General features: G+C 69.8%; 7 pseudogenes; all 7 read left to right on the top strand.

Annotated features, from left to right (window-relative positions):
• Window positions 1-1,896: 1,896 nt before the first annotated feature.
• Window positions 1,897-2,016, top strand: LOC148758119 (5S ribosomal RNA; annotated as a pseudogene).
• Window positions 2,017-3,362: 1,346 nt separating this feature from the next.
• Window positions 3,363-3,482, top strand: LOC148758120 (5S ribosomal RNA; annotated as a pseudogene).
• A 2,035-nt stretch (window positions 3,483-5,517) lies between these two features.
• Window positions 5,518-5,637, top strand: LOC148758121 (5S ribosomal RNA; annotated as a pseudogene).
• A 1,334-nt stretch (window positions 5,638-6,971) lies between these two features.
• LOC148758122 (5S ribosomal RNA) lies at window positions 6,972-7,091 on the top strand (annotated as a pseudogene).
• A 2,035-nt stretch (window positions 7,092-9,126) lies between these two features.
• LOC148758123 (5S ribosomal RNA) lies at window positions 9,127-9,246 on the top strand (annotated as a pseudogene).
• Window positions 9,247-10,572: 1,326 nt separating this feature from the next.
• LOC148758124 (5S ribosomal RNA) lies at window positions 10,573-10,692 on the top strand (annotated as a pseudogene).
• A 2,035-nt stretch (window positions 10,693-12,727) lies between these two features.
• Window positions 12,728-12,847, top strand: LOC148758125 (5S ribosomal RNA; annotated as a pseudogene).
• The last annotated feature ends 1,044 nt before the right edge of the window (window positions 12,848-13,891 follow it).

Below are 13,891 nucleotides of genomic sequence, written 5' to 3' on the forward strand. Positions count from 1 at the left end.
CCGGCCGCACACCAGGCCCGTCGGCCAGGGCTCCACCCCACACCCTCTTCTTAGTCCTCTTCGCTGAGGCAGGCCGTCAGCCTGCAGCAGTTATCCAAGCCTGTGTCTCCGCCGGCAGGCACCTCTACCCACACCCCCGCACGCCCCCTCCCATCGCCCACAAGAGCCAGGAGCCCTCCCTTCCCGCCGTTCGTGGTGGCCCCAACACACAGGGCACAAAGAGCCGGGTCAAACCAGGGGACAGAGGGAGCAGCACCCAAACACACCGCACGCCCTTGGACTCCAGGAGAGACCACCACAAGGGGAAGTGCAGGCACGCAGGCACACAACCCTCACAACCAGGGTGCCTGTGGGCTGCCACTCTCCTCCCTTGGGGGGGGTCCCTGGGCGGGGCTCGGAGCCCACTGGCCCTCCGGCCTGGCCCGGGGCCTTCAAGGGTGACTGCCAATACCCGGGCACTGCCTCTGTAGTGGAGCCCAGCCCCGGGCACGACCACACTCCGGTGGAGAGGCTGCCACTTCAACACAGCCTCAGCGAGTCTGTCCCAGTCCATGTGCCCGCCTGTGCGTCCCTCCCCCCCGGCCCCCCCACGTCTCTCTGGCTCTGTGACGTGCCTGTTGGGCTCTGCCTCTCGCTCAGGAGCTCTCTCCCGCGAGCCAGCCCCCTTTTTCTGTCTCTGTCCATGTCTCTCTGTATGTCGGGATACATACGTGTACATATACGTGTATATTTCCATCTCGCTCCCTCTTACGCCTCCTCCCGTTCTGTCTGTCGGTCCCTGTCCTGCGGGGACTCTAGTCCCCGTCCCCGCACAAGAACGCAGGATATGGTGAGGCCAAGAAGGAACACCAACGGAGCCACGGATAGGGGGCTGAGAGCACCATTTCTCACGGGCGGCTGGCTTGGAGACACGGCAGGCCGGAGCCGCCCGATCCCCAACCGGTCGGCCGTTTCTCTGCCAACCCACCGACACACCGACCGTCGACCCACCAAGCCGGCCCACTGCAATCCGCGCCCCTCTGCAATTTGCAGTCCACCACCCGCGCTTCCTAGCTTGGCCAACGCAGCACCTCCGGGGGCCCATGGCCAACTGGCAACAGCTGATGGCCAAGCGGTCACAGCTGATGACCATGCAGCCCCCACGCAGCACCCCTCCACGCGAGGCCCAGAGCCTCAAACTGCTCTCTGGGAGTCTGTCCCCAGTCCCCGTCTGTCTCTCTCCGCCACTCTCTTGCTCCGTCTCTGGCCTCTCTCACCTCCCCGGGTCAGGAGACGTGACGTGTAGCCACTGAAGGGACCGGAGGTCGGGCGGGACTCCGGGTGCTGACGAGGGGCGAGGGCCCAGACTGAAGGCTTGTGACGAAGGGTGGCTGCAGACCGGAGCTCCTGCACCCTGGTGGCGCGGGTGGCTCTCCCTGGCTTTGGGCCAGTGGGTGGGGCCGGCCAGGGCCAGGGCCTGGGTTGCACGTCCCTAGGGCCGGAGGGGACTGAGAGGACCCTGCGCCCCCCTCGGTGGCCCTGAGAGGTGGGGGCAGTCCAGCAGCAAGGGGGGCTGTGCGGTTGTGGGGCTGGGATGGGGGATGAGAGGGGTTGGGGTAGGGGCCCGGGGTAAAAGCCGTTCGGGGCCTGGGGAGTCCCAGGATGCCCGGGCGCCCAGATATCTGTCACAGTCAGGGAAGTGACCGAGGCCCGTGGAGCCACTGGGGGGGCGCGAAGGGGCCTCGCTGTGTGCCAGGAGTAGCCCGTCGCCCACACCAGCGGCGTCCGGAGGAGGCGGGGAGCGGGCGGGAGGCGCTCAGGCAGACATGCTCGCCACCCGAGCGGCCCAGCAGCATGGCGCGCGCTCAGGAGGCAGGCCGGGAGCAGGCTCTTGGAGCGCCGGGAGCCGGGTCCAGCGCCTAAGGCCATACCGCCCTGAACGCGCCAGATCTCGTCTGAACTCGGAAGCTAAGCAGGGTCGGGCCTGGTTAGTACTTGGGTGGGAGACCACCTGGGAACACCTGTAGGCTTTTGCTCGCCTCTCCTTTTGCATCGCCGCCCCGGCGTGGCTCCCTCCGAACCCCTGCCGCCCCTTGCCCCTCTGCAGCCGCCCAGCCAGCCGAAGGTCCCCCTGGCCAGAGGCCGGTCAGCCACCCGGCACTACAAGCTGGCAGCCCCGGCGGCACACCAGGCCCGTCGGCCAGTGCTCCCCCCCCCACACACTCTTCTTCGTCCTCTTCAGTCCCGCAGGCCGTCATCCGGATCCCTTGGCCCAGCGGCGGTCGCCACCGCCGCCGCCGCCGCCGCCGCCACCAGCGCTGCCCTGGCCCCCGCCGCCACCACCAAAGCCCCCGCCATCACCGCGTTTCCCACACCCCCCGCCAGCGCTGCCCTCCCTCCTGCCCCCGCCGACACAACGCCGCCGCCGACGCCATTGCCGACCTCGCAACCCTCCCTCGCCGCCGCCGCCGCCAGCGCTGCTCATGATCAGCCCCCGCTTCTGCGCCGCCGCCGCCGCCGCCGCCGCCGCCATCACCACGCTCCCCACCCCCTCCGCCAGCGCTGCACTCGCCCCCGTCCGCGACCCCGCCGCCGCCAACGCCATACTCCCTCATTCAGCCTCCTCTGCTCTCCCCGCTGCTGCCGCCGCCATCACCCCTCTCCCCATCCCCGCCTCCAGCACCGCCCTCTCCCCCGCCCCCACCCCAGCCGCCGGCCTTGCCGTACTCCCTCAATCTCCCGCCTCTGCTCTCCCGGCCTCCGCGCCACCACCGCCCTCACGCCCTCTCCCGCCACCGCCGCCGCCGCCAGCGCTCCCCGCTCCCCAGTGCCCACCGTCAAAGCCCCCATTGTCGCCGCCGCCATCGCCGCCCTGGAGCCATCCACGCGGTTGCCATTGCCTACATCGCCACCCTCCTCTGCCTCCGCCGCGGACGCCGCCGCCGCCGCCGCCGCCGCCGCCGCCGCGGGGTTCTCCCACAACTCCCAGGCCCAGGGCTGCCTGCTGGTGCAGGCCTCCACCAGTCTTGGGGGTGCGGTTGGGGGTAAACCTGGTGGCGGTAGGGGGGCGGGGTGTATGCCGGTCTGGGTCCTGGGGAATCCCAGGATGCCAGAGTTCCACGACTTCTGGCACCATCAGGGAAATGGCAGTGTCCCATGGAACCTCCGGTGGCGCGAAGTGGCCTCGCTGCGGGCCAGGAGTGGCCCGCCGCCCACGCCAGGGGCATTCGGAGGAGGCGGGGAGCCGGACTGGACGGGGACGCGGTGACGGCGGAGCCGGCCAGCGGGTCGATGTTCGCCACCAGAGCGGAGCATCTGCATGGCGCGCGCTCACGAGGCAGTCCGGGAGCAGGCTCTTGGGGCGCGGGGAGCCAGGTCCCAGCGTCGACGGCTATACCACCCTGAACGCGCCCGATCTCCTCTGAATTCGGGAGCTAAGCAGGGAGGGGCCTGGTTAGTACTTGGATGGGAGACCGCCTGGGAATACCTGTAGGCTTTTGCTTGCCTCTCCTTTTGCGCCGCCGCCCCGGCGTGGCTCCCTCCGAACCCCTGCCGCCCCTTGCCCCTCTGAAGCCGCCCAGCCAGCCGAAGGTCCCCCTGGCCAGAGGCCGGTCAGCCACCCGGCACTACAAGCTGGCAGCCCCGGCCGCACACCAGGCCCGTCGGCCAGGGCTCCACCCCACACCCTCTTCTTAGTCCTCTTCGCTGAGGCAGGCCGTCAGCCTGCAGCAGTTATCCAAGCCTGTGTCTCCGCCGGCAGGCACCTCTACCCACACCCCCGCACGCCCCCTCCCATCGCCCACAAGAGCCAGGAGCCCTCCCTTCCCGCCGTTCGTGGTGGCCCCAACACACAGGGCACAAAGAGCCGGGTCAAACCAGGGGACAGAGGGAGCAGCACCCAAACACACCGCACGCCCTTGGACTCCAGGAGAGACCACCACAAGGGGAAGTGCAGGCACGCAGGCACACAACCCTCACAACCAGGGTGCCTGTGGGCTGCCACTCTCCTCCCTTGGGGGGGGTCCCTGGGCGGGGCTCGGAGCCCACTGGCCCTCCGGCCTGGCCCGGGGCCTTCAAGGGTGACTGCCAATACCCGGGCACTGCCTCTGTAGTGGAGCCCAGCCCCGGGCACGACCACACTCCGGTGGAGAGGCTGCCACTTCAACACAGCCTCAGCGAGTCTGTCCCAGTCCATGTGCCCGCCTGTGCGTCCCTCCCCCCCGGCCCCCCCACGTCTCTCTGGCTCTGTGACGTGCCTGTTGGGCTCTGCCTCTCGCTCAGGAGCTCTCTCCCGCGAGCCAGCCCCCTTTTTCTGTCTCTGTCCATGTCTCTCTGTATGTCGGGATACATACGTGTACATATACGTGTATATTTCCATCTCGCTCCCTCTTACGCCTCCTCCCGTTCTGTCTGTCGGTCCCTGTCCTGCGGGGACTCTAGTCCCCGTCCCCGCACAAGAACGCAGGATATGGTGAGGCCAAGAAGGAACACCAACGGAGCCACGGATAGGGGGCTGAGAGCACCATTTCTCACGGGCGGCTGGCTTGGAGACACGGCAGGCCGGAGCCGCCCGATCCCCAACCGGTCGGCCGTTTCTCTGCCAACCCACCGACACACCGACCGTCGACCCACCAAGCCGGCCCACTGCAATCCGCGCCCCTCTGCAATTTGCAGTCCACCACCCGCGCTTCCTAGCTTGGCCAACGCAGCACCTCCGGGGGCCCATGGCCAACTGGCAACAGCTGATGGCCAAGCGGTCACAGCTGATGACCATGCAGCCCCCACGCAGCACCCCTCCACGCGAGGCCCAGAGCCTCAAACTGCTCTCTGGGAGTCTGTCCCCAGTCCCCGTCTGTCTCTCTCCGCCACTCTCTTGCTCCGTCTCTGGCCTCTCTCACCTCCCCGGGTCAGGAGACGTGACGTGTAGCCACTGAAGGGACCGGAGGTCGGGCGGGACTCCGGGTGCTGACGAGGGGCGAGGGCCCAGACTGAAGGCTTGTGACGAAGGGTGGCTGCAGACCGGAGCTCCTGCACCCTGGTGGCGCGGGTGGCTCTCCCTGGCTTTGGGCCAGTGGGTGGGGCCGGCCAGGGCCAGGGCCTGGGTTGCACGTCCCTAGGGCCGGAGGGGACTGAGAGGACCCTGCGCCCCCCTCGGTGGCCCTGAGAGGTGGGGGCAGTCCAGCAGCAAGGGGGGCTGTGCGGTTGTGGGGCTGGGATGGGGGATGAGAGGGGTTGGGGTAGGGGCCCGGGGTAAAAGCCGTTCGGGGCCTGGGGAGTCCCAGGATGCCCGGGCGCCCAGATATCTGTCACAGTCAGGGAAGTGACCGAGGCCCGTGGAGCCACTGGGGGGGCGCGAAGGGGCCTCGCTGTGTGCCAGGAGTAGCCCGTCGCCCACACCAGCGGCGTCCGGAGGAGGCGGGGAGCGGGCGGGAGGCGCTCAGGCAGACATGCTCGCCACCCGAGCGGCCCAGCAGCATGGCGCGCGCTCAGGAGGCAGGCCGGGAGCAGGCTCTTGGAGCGCCGGGAGCCGGGTCCAGCGCCTAAGGCCATACCGCCCTGAACGCGCCAGATCTCGTCTGAACTCGGAAGCTAAGCAGGGTCGGGCCTGGTTAGTACTTGGGTGGGAGACCACCTGGGAACACCTGTAGGCTTTTGCTCGCCTCTCCTTTTGCATCGCCGCCCCGGCGTGGCTCCCTCCGAACCCCTGCCGCCCCTTGCCCCTCTGCAGCCGCCCAGCCAGCCGAAGGTCCCCCTGGCCAGAGGCCGGTCAGCCACCCGGCACTACAAGCTGGCAGCCCCGGCGGCACACCAGGCCCGTCGGCCAGTGCTCCCCCCCCCACACACTCTTCTTCGTCCTCTTCAGTCCCGCAGGCCGTCATCCGGATCCCTTGGCCCAGCGGCGGTCGCCACCGCCGCCGCCGCCGCCGCCGCCACCAGCGCTGCCCTGGCCCCCGCCGCCACCACCAAAGCCCCCGCCATCACCGCGTTTCCCACACCCCCCGCCAGCGCTGCCCTCCCCCCTGCCCCCGCCGACACAACGCCGCCGCCGACGCCATTGCCGACCTCGCAACCCTCCCTCGCCGCCGCCGCCGCCAGCGCTGCTCATGATCAGCCCCAGCTTCTGCGCCGCCGCCGCCGCCGCCGCCATCACCACGCTCCCCACCCCCTCCGCCAGCGCTGCACTCGCCCCAGTCCGCGACCCCGCCGCCGCCAACGCCATACTCCCTCATTCAGCCTCCTCTGCTCTCCCCGCTGCCGCCGCCGCCATCACCCCTCTCCCCATCCCCGCCTCCAGCACCGCCCTCTCCCCCGCCCCCACCCCAGCCGCCGGCCTTGCCGTACTACCTCAATCTCCGGCCTCTGCTCTCCCGGCCTCCGCGCCAGCACCGCCCTCACGCCCTCTCCCGCCACCGCCGCCGCCGCCAGCGCTCCCCGCTCCCCAGTGCCCACCGTCAAAGCCCCCATTGTCGCCGCCGCCATCGCCGCCCTGGAGCCATCCACGCGGTTGCCATTGCCTACATCGCCACCCTCCCCTGCCTCCGCCGCGGACGCCGCCGCCGCCGCCGCCGCCGCCGCGGGGTTCTCCCACAACTCCCAGGCCCAGGGCTGCCTGCTGGTGCAGGCCTCCACCAGTCTTGGGGGTGCGGTTGGGGGTAAACCTGGTGGCGGTAGGGGGGCGGGGTGTATGCCGGTCTGGGTCCTGGGGAATCCCAGGATGCCAGAGTTCCACGACTTCTGGCACCATCAGGGAAATGGCAGTGTCCCATGGAACCTCCGGTGGCGCGAAGTGGCCTCGCTGCGGGCCAGGAGTGGCCCGCCGCCCACGCCAGGGGCATTCGGAGGAGGCGGGGAGCCGGACTGGACGGGGACGCGGTGACGGCGGAGCCGGCCAGCGGGTCGATGTTCGCCACCAGAGCGGAGCATCTGCATGGCGCGCGCTCACGAGGCAGTCCGGGAGCAGGCTCTTGGGGCGCGGGGAGCCAGGTCCCAGCGTCGACGGCTATACCACCCTGAACGCGCCCGATCTCCTCTGAATTCGGGAGCTAAGCAGGGAGGGGCCTGGTTAGTACTTGGATGGGAGACCGCCTGGGAATACCTGTAGGCTTTTGCTTGCCTCTCCTTTTGCGCCGCCGCCCCGGCGTGGCTCCCTCCGAACCCCTGCCGCCCCTTGCCCCTCTGAAGCCGCCCAGCCAGCCGAAGGTCCCCCTGGCCAGAGGCCGGTCAGCCACCCGGCACTACAAGCTGGCAGCCCCGGCCGCACACCAGGCCCGTCGGCCAGGGCTCCACCCCACACCCTCTTCTTAGTCCTCTTCGCTGAGGCAGGCCGTCAGCCTGCAGCAGTTATCCAAGCCTGTGTCTCCGCCGGCAGGCACCTCTACCCACACCCCCGCACGCCCCCTCCCATCGCCCACAAGAGCCAGGAGCCCTCCCTTCCCGCCGTTCGTGGTGGCCCCAACACACAGGGCACAAAGAGCCGGGTCAAACCAGGGGACAGAGGGAGCAGCACCCAAACACACCGCACGCCCTTGGACTCCAGGAGAGACCACCACAAGGGGAAGTGCAGGCACGCAGGCACACAACCCTCACAACCAGGGTGCCTGTGGGCTGCCACTCTCCTCCCTTGGGGGGGGTCCCTGGGCGGGGCTCGGAGCCCACTGGCCCTCCGGCCTGGCCCGGGGCCTTCAAGGGTGACTGCCAATACCCGGGCACTGCCTCTGTAGTGGAGCCCAGCCCCGGGCACGACCACACTCCGGTGGAGAGGCTGCCACTTCAACACAGCCTCAGCGAGTCTGTCCCAGTCCATGTGCCCGCCTGTGCGTCCCTCCCCCCCGGCCCCCCCACGTCTCTCTGGCTCTGTGACGTGCCTGTTGGGCTCTGCCTCTCGCTCAGGAGCTCTCTCCCGCGAGCCAGCCCCCTTTTTCTGTCTCTGTCCATGTCTCTCTGTATGTCGGGATACATACGTGTACATATACGTGTATATTTCCATCTCGCTCCCTCTTACGCCTCCTCCCGTTCTGTCTGTCGGTCCCTGTCCTGCGGGGACTCTAGTCCCCGTCCCCGCACAAGAACGCAGGATATGGTGAGGCCAAGAAGGAACACCAACGGAGCCACGGATAGGGGGCTGAGAGCACCATTTCTCACGGGCGGCTGGCTTGGAGACACGGCAGGCCGGAGCCGCCCGATCCCCAACCGGTCGGCCGTTTCTCTGCCAACCCACCGACACACCGACCGTCGACCCACCAAGCCGGCCCACTGCAATCCGCGCCCCTCTGCAATTTGCAGTCCACCACCCGCGCTTCCTAGCTTGGCCAACGCAGCACCTCCGGGGGCCCATGGCCAACTGGCAACAGCTGATGGCCAAGCGGTCACAGCTGATGACCATGCAGCCCCCACGCAGCACCCCTCCACGCGAGGCCCAGAGCCTCAAACTGCTCTCTGGGAGTCTGTCCCCAGTCCCCGTCTGTCTCTCTCCGCCACTCTCTTGCTCCGTCTCTGGCCTCTCTCACCTCCCCGGGTCAGGAGACGTGACGTGTAGCCACTGAAGGGACCGGAGGTCGGGCGGGACTCCGGGTGCTGACGAGGGGCGAGGGCCCAGACTGAAGGCTTGTGACGAAGGGTGGCTGCAGACCGGAGCTCCTGCACCCTGGTGGCGCGGGTGGCTCTCCCTGGCTTTGGGCCAGTGGGTGGGGCCGGCCAGGGCCAGGGCCTGGGTTGCACGTCCCTAGGGCCGGAGGGGACTGAGAGGACCCTGCGCCCCCCTCGGTGGCCCTGAGAGGTGGGGGCAGTCCAGCAGCAAGGGGGGCTGTGCGGTTGTGGGGCTGGGATGGGGGATGAGAGGGGTTGGGGTAGGGGCCCGGGGTAAAAGCCGTTCGGGGCCTGGGGAGTCCCAGGATGCCCGGGCGCCCAGATATCTGTCACAGTCAGGGAAGTGACCGAGGCCCGTGGAGCCACTGGGGGGGCGCGAAGGGGCCTCGCTGTGTGCCAGGAGTAGCCCGTCGCCCACACCAGCGGCGTCCGGAGGAGGCGGGGAGCGGGCGGGAGGCGCTCAGGCAGACATGCTCGCCACCCGAGCGGCCCAGCAGCATGGCGCGCGCTCAGGAGGCAGGTCGGGAGCAGGCTCTTGGAGCGCCGGGAGCCGGGTCCAGCGCCTAAGGCCATACCGCCCTGAACGCGCCAGATCTCGTCTGAACTCGGAAGCTAAGCAGGGTCGGGCCTGGTTAGTACTTGGGTGGGAGACCACCTGGGAACACCTGTAGGCTTTTGCTCGCCTCTCCTTTTGCATCGCCGCCCCGGCGTGGCTCCCTCCGAACCCCTGCCGCCCCTTGCCCCTCTGCAGCCGCCCAGCCAGCCGAAGGTCCCCCTGGCCAGAGGCCGGTCAGCCACCCGGCACTACAAGCTGGCAGCCCCGGCGGCACACCAGGCCCGTCGGCCAGTGCTCCCCCCCACACCCTCTTCTTCGTCCTCTTCGGTCCCGCAGGCCGTCATCCGGATCCCTTGGCCCAGCGGCGGTCGCCACCGCCGCCGCCGCCACCAGCGCTGCCCTGGCCCCCGCCGCCACCACCAAAGCCCCCGCCATCACCGCGTTTCCCACACCCCCCACCAGCGCTGCCCTCCCCCCTGCCCCCGCCGACACAACGCCGCCGCCGACGCCATTGCCGACCTCGCAACCCTCCCTCGCCGCCGCCGCCGCCAGCGCTGCTCATGATCAGCCCCAGCTTCTGCGCCGCCGCCGCCGCCGCCGCCATCACCACGCTCCCCACCCCCTCCGCCAGCGCTGCACTCGCCCCAGTCCGCGACCCCGCCGCCGCCAACGCCATACTCCCTCATTCAGCCTCCTCTGCTCTCCCCGCTGCCGCCGCCGCCATCACCCCTCTCCCCATCCCCGCCTCCAGCACCGCCCTCTCCCCCGCCCCCACCCCAGCCGCCGGCCTTGCCGTACTACCTCAATCTCCGGCCTCTGCTCTCCCGGCCTCCGCGCCAGCACCGCCCTCACGCCCTCTCCCGCCACCGCCGCCGCCGCCAGCGCTCCCCGCTCCCCAGTGCCCACCGTCAAAGCCCCCATTGTCGCCGCCGCCATCGCCGCCCTGGAGCCATCCACGCGGTTGCCATTGCCTACATCGCCACCCTCCCCTGCCTCCGCCGCGGACGCCGCCGCCGCCGCCGCCGCCGCCGCCGCGGGGTTCTCCCACAACTCCCAGGCCCAGGGCTGCCTGCTGGTGCAGGCCTCCACCAGTCTTGGGGGTGCGGTTGGGGGTAAACCTGGTGGCGGTAGGGGGGCGGGGTGTATGCCGGTCTGGGTCCTGGGGAATCCCAGGATGCCAGAGTTCCACGACTTCTGGCACCATCAGGGAAATGGCAGTGTCCCATGGAACCTCCGGTGGCGCGAAGTGGCCTCGCTGCGGGCCAGGAGTGGCCCGCCGCCCACGCCAGGGGCATTCGGAGGAGGCGGGGAGCCGGACTGGACGGGGACGCGGTGACGGCGGAGCCGGCCAGCGGGTCGATGTTCGCCACCAGAGCGGAGCATCTGCATGGCGCGCGCTCACGAGGCAGTCCGGGAGCAGGCTCTTGGGGCGCGGGGAGCCAGGTCCCAGCGTCGACGGCTATACCACCCTGAACGCGCCCGATCTCCTCTGAATTCGGGAGCTAAGCAGGGAGGGGCCTGGTTAGTACTTGGATGGGAGACCGCCTGGGAATACCTGTAGGCTTTTGCTTGCCTCTCCTTTTGCGCCGCCGCCCCGGCGTGGCTCCCTCCGAACCCCTGCCGCCCCTTGCCCCTCTGAAGCCGCCCAGCCAGCCGAAGGTCCCCCTGGCCAGAGGCCGGTCAGCCACCCGGCACTACAAGCTGGCAGCCCCGGCCGCACACCAGGCCCGTCGGCCAGGGCTCCACCCCACACCCTCTTCTTAGTCCTCTTCGCTGAGGCAGGCCGTCAGCCTGCAGCAGTTATCCAAGCCTGTGTCTCCGCCGGCAGGCACCTCTACCCACACCCCCGCACGCCCCCTCCCATCGCCCACAAGAGCCAGGAGCCCTCCCTTCCCGCCGTTCGTGGTGGCCCCAACACACAGGGCACAAAGAGCCGGGTCAAACCAGGGGACAGAGGGAGCAGCACCCAAACACACCGCACGCCCTTGGACTCCAGGAGAGACCACCACAAGGGGAAGTGCAGGCACGCAGGCACACAACCCTCACAACCAGGGTGCCTGTGGGCTGCCACTCTCCTCCCTTGGGGGGGGTCCCTGGGCGGGGCTCGGAGCCCACTGGCCCTCCGGCCTGGCCCGGGGCCTTCAAGGGTGACTGCCAATACCCGGGCACTGCCTCTGTAGTGGAGCCCAGCCCCGGGCACGACCACACTCCGGTGGAGAGGCTGCCACTTCAACACAGCCTCAGCGAGTCTGTCCCAGTCCATGTGCCCGCCTGTGCGTCCCTCCCCCCCGGCCCCCCCACGTCTCTCTGGCTCTGTGACGTGCCTGTTGGGCTCTGCCTCTCGCTCAGGAGCTCTCTCCCGCGAGCCAGCCCCCTTTTTCTGTCTCTGTCCATGTCTCTCTGTATGTCGGGATACATACGTGTACATATACGTGTATATTTCCATCTCGCTCCCTCTTACGCCTCCTCCCGTTCTGTCTGTCGGTCCCTGTCCTGCGGGGACTCTAGTCCCCGTCCCCGCACAAGAACGCAGGATATGGTGAGGCCAAGAAGGAACACCAACGGAACCACGGATAGGGGGCTGAGAGCACCATTTCTCACGGGCGGCTGGCTTGGAGACACGGCAGGCCGGAGCCGCCCGATCCCCAACCGGTCGGCCGTTTCTCTGCCAACCCACCGACACACCGACCGTCGACCCACCAAGCCGGCCCACTGCAATCCGCGCCCCTCTGCAATTTGCAGTCCACCACCCGCGCTTCCTAGCTTGGCCAACGCAGCACCTCCGGGGGCCCATGGCCAACTGGCAACAGCTGATGGCCAAGCGGTCACAGCTGATGACCATGCAGCCCCCACGCAGCACCCCTCCACGCGAGGCCCAGAGCCTCAAACTGCTCTCTGGGAGTCTGTCCCCAGTCCCCGTCTGTCTCTCTCCGCCACTCTCTTGCTCCGTCTCTGGCCTCTCTCACCTCCCCGGGTCAGGAGACGTGACGTGTAGCCACTGAAGGGACCGGAGGTCGGGCGGGACTCCGGGTGCTGACGAGGGGCGAGGGCCCAGACTGAAGGCTTGTGACGAAGGGTGGCTGCAGACCGGAGCTCCTGCACCCTGGTGGCGCGGGTGGCTCTCCCTGGCTTTGGGCCAGTGGGTGGGGCCGGCCAGGGCCAGGGCCTGGGTTGCACGTCCCTAGGGCCGGAGGGGACTGAGAGGACCCTGCGCCCCCCTCGGTGGCCCTGAGAGGTGGGGGCAGTCCAGCAGCAAGGGGGGCTGTGCGGTTGTGGGGCTGGGATGGGGGATGAGAGGGGTTGGGGTAGGGGCCCGGGGTAAAAGCCGTTCGGGGCCTGGGGAGTCCCAGGATGCCCGGGCGCCCAGATATCTGTCACAGTCAGGGAAGTGACCGAGGCCCGTGGAGCCACTGGGGGGGCGCGAAGGGGCCTCGCTGTGTGCCAGGAGTAGCCCGTCGCCCACACCAGCGGCGTCCGGAGGAGGCGGGGAGCGGGCGGGAGGCGCTCAGGCAGACATGCTCGCCACCCGAGCGGCCCAGCAGCATGGCGCGCGCTCAGGAGGCAGGTCGGGAGCAGGCTCTTGGAGCGCCGGGAGCCGGGTCCAGCGCCTAAGGCCATACCGCCCTGAACGCGCCAGATCTCGTCTGAACTCGGAAGCTAAGCAGGGTCGGGCCTGGTTAGTACTTGGGTGGGAGACCACCTGGGAACACCTGTAGGCTTTTGCTCGCCTCTCCTTTTGCATCGCCGCCCCGGCGTGGCTCCCTCCGAACCCCTGCCGCCCCTTGCCCCTCTGCAGCCGCCCAGCCAGCCGAAGGTCCCCCTGGCCAGAGGCCGGTCAGCCACCCGGCACTACAAGCTGGCAGCCCCGGCGGCACACCAGGCCCGTCGGCCAGTGCTCCCCCCCACACCCTCTTCTTCGTCCTCTTCGGTCCCGCAGGCCGTCATCCGGATCCCTTGGCCCAGCGGCGGTCGCCACCGCCGCCGCCGCCACCAGCGCTGCCCTGGCCCCCGCCGCCACCACCAAAGCCCCCGCCATCACCGCGTTTCCCACACCCCCCACCAGCGCTGCCCTCCCCCCTGCCCCCGCCGACACAACGCCGCCGCCGACGCCATTGCCGACCTCGCAACCCTCCCTCGCCGCCGCCGCCGCCAGCGCTGCTCATGATCAGCCCCAGCTTCTGCGCCGCCGCCGCCGCCGCCGCCATCACCACGCTCCCCACCCCCTCCGCCAGCGCTGCACTCGCCCCAGTCCGCGACCCCGCCGCCGCCAACGCCATACTCCCTCATTCAGCCTCCTCTGCTCTCCCCGCTGCCGCCGCCGCCATCACCCCTCTCCCCATCCCCGCCTCCAGCACCGCCCTCTCCCCCGCCCCCACCCCAGCCGCCGGCCTTGCCGTACTACCTCAATCTCCGGCCTCTGCTCTCCCGGCCTCCGCGCCAGCACCGCCCTCACGCCCTCTCCCGCCACCGCCGCCGCCGCCAGCGCTCCCCGCTCCCCAGTGCCCACCGTCAAAGCCCCCATTGTCGCCGCCGCCATCGCCGCCCTGGAGCCATCCACGCGGTTGCCATTGCCTACATCGCCACCCTCCCCTGCCTCCGCCGCGGACGCCGCCGCCGCCGCCGCCGCCGCCGCCGCGGGGTTCTCCCACAACTCCCAGGCCCAGGGCTGCCTGCTGGTGCAGGCCTCCACCAGTCTTGGGGGTGCGGTTGGGGGTAAACCTGGTGGCGGTAGGGGGGCGGGGTGTATGCCGGTCTGGGTCCTGGGGAATC

Source organism: Rhinolophus sinicus, chromosome 6 (genome assembly GCF_057876585.1).
Source record: "Rhinolophus sinicus isolate RSI-liver-muscle chromosome 6, RSI-T2T, whole genome shotgun sequence".
Taxonomy (NCBI): Eukaryota; Metazoa; Chordata; class Mammalia; order Chiroptera; family Rhinolophidae; genus Rhinolophus; species Rhinolophus sinicus.